A 2,556-nucleotide genomic window follows, 5' to 3' on the forward strand; every position below is an offset into this window, starting at 1 on the left:
AAAACATTAAATACCCCACCTCAAGGCATCAAAAATTCAAGAAATGAGCAACCCACCAAAGATTCACCTGAGGACAGTAAGAGCCCAGGGAAAAATAATTCTGGCACTAAAACGCCAGAAAAGGGGTGGAAGGCTGGCGCTGAACGCCCAGACCATGCCCAAAACTGGCGTTCTACGCCAGAAACAAGGCAGGATTGGCGTTCAATGCCAGAAATGAGCAAGAATCTGGCGTTGAACGCCCAAAATGGGCACATTTCTGGCGTTCAGGTGCCAGGAACAGACAGTGAGCTGGCGTCTAACGTCACTCCAGTTTCTGACTCTGGCACTCAATTGCCAGTGAGGGATCAGACACACACAAGTGCTGATAACAACCCCTCTAAAAAGGCTTCTTTAACCACTAAGGTTGAGAAATATAAAGCCAAGATACCTTATCCTCAAAAACTCCGGAAAGAGGAGCAGGATAAGCAATTTGCTCGCTTTGCAGATTATCTAAGGACTCTTGAAATAAAGATTCCATTTGCAGAAGCACTTGAGCAAATACCTTCATATGCCAAGTTCATGAAAGAGATCTTGAGTCATAAGAAGGATTGGAGAGAAACAGAAAGAGTTCTCCTCACTGAAGAATGTAGTGCAGTCATTCTGAAAAGCTTTCCTGAAAAGCTTAAAGACCCTGGAAGTTTTCTGATACCATGCATATTAGAAGGTAATTGCACCAAGACAGCTTTATGCGATCTTGGGGCAAGCATCAACTTAATACCTGCATCCACTATCAGAAAGCTTGGTTTAACTGAAGAAGTTAAACCAACCCGGATATGTCTCCAACTTGCTGATGGTTCTACGAAATACCCATCAGGCGTGATTGAAGACATGATTGTCAGAGTCATTTATTTGCCATTCAGGAAGCACCATGGTTTGCCGATATTGCAAACTATAAAGCTGCAAGGTTCATACCCAAGGAGTACAATAGAATACAAAAGAAGAAATTAGTTACTGATGCAAAGTACTACTTGTGGGATGAACCTTATCTCTTTAAGAGATGTGCAGATGGAATTATCCGTAGGTGTGTGCCTAGAGAAGAAGCGCAGAGGATCCTGTGGCATTGCCACGGATCTCAATATGGAGGCCATTTCGGAGGTGAGCGAACAGCCACCAAGGTCCTCCAATGTGGCTTCTATTGGCCCACACTCTATAAAGATTTCCGAGAGTTTGTACGTAATTGTGACAGTTGCCAAAGAGCTGGTAATCTGCCTCATGGTTACGCCATGCCTCAACATGGAATCTTGGAAATTGAGCTGTTTGACGTATGGGGAATTGACTTCATGGGACCTTTCCCACCATCATATTCAAACACTTATATTCTGGTGGCAGTTGACTATGTATCAAAATGGGTTGAGGCTATTGCCACACCCACCAATGATACTAAAACAGTGCTGAAGTTCCTCCAGAAATATATCTTTAGCAGGTTTGGTGTCCCTAGAGTGTTAATCAGTGATGGGGGCACTCACTTCTGCAATAAACAGCTTTACTCTGCCATGGTCCGGTATGGAATTCACCACAAGGTGGCCACTCCATATCATCCACAAACCAATGGGCAAGCTGAAGTCTCTAACAGAGAATTAAAGAGAATCCTGGAACGAAACAGTAAATACCCGTAGAAAGGATTGGGCACGAAGCTTGGATGATGCTCTGTGGGCTTACAGAACAGCATTCAAGACCCCTATAGGGACCTCTCCATACCAACTCGTGTATGGTAAGGCATGCCACCTGCCCGTGGAACTGGAACATAAGGCCTACTGGACAACCAGATTCCTAAACTTCGATGCCAAATTAGCAGGAGAAAAGCGGTTGCTCCAACTAAATGAGCTAGAGGAATTCAGATTCACAGCTTTCGAAAATGCCAAGCTCTATAAAGAAAAATAAAAAAAATGGCATGACAGAAAGCTGTCATCTAGAATCTTTGAACCAGGACAAAAGGGTCTGTTGTTTAACTCTAGACTCAGGCTATTCCCCGGGAAACTGAAATCCCGGTGGAGGAGACCATACGTGATTACAAGTGTGTCACCATATGGTCATGTGGAGCTTTAAGATATTGATTCTGATAAGAAGTTCATTGTCAATGGACAGAGAATCAAGCATTATCTTGAAGGCAACATTGAGCAAGAATGCTCAAGGATGAAGCTAGATTAAAAGCTCAGCAAGGTCCAGCTAAAGACAATAAAGAAGCGCTTGCTGGGAGGCAACCCAGCCATGGGGCAACAATCTTCTAAGCATTTTGCCCTATTTCTATTTTTATTTTTATTTGTTTATATAGAGTTCATTGACAACAAGGTAAATAGTCATTTACAGAAGACCTCGGCACACAAAACAGAGAAAAAGAGCTCAATGGCAAGAAAACGCCAGCAATGGTAGCAATCTGGGCGTTCAACGCCAGAAATGGCCACCCACTGGGCGTTGAACGCCGGGAATGGCAGCAACTGGGCGCTGAACGCCCAGGAGATCAGCATTTGGGCGCTGAACGCCCAAAACAAGCAGTGTTTGGGCATTCAAACGCCAGGA

This window comes from Arachis ipaensis, chromosome B04 (genome assembly GCF_000816755.2).
Source record: "Arachis ipaensis cultivar K30076 chromosome B04, Araip1.1, whole genome shotgun sequence".
Classification (NCBI taxonomy): domain Eukaryota; kingdom Viridiplantae; phylum Streptophyta; class Magnoliopsida; order Fabales; family Fabaceae; genus Arachis; species Arachis ipaensis.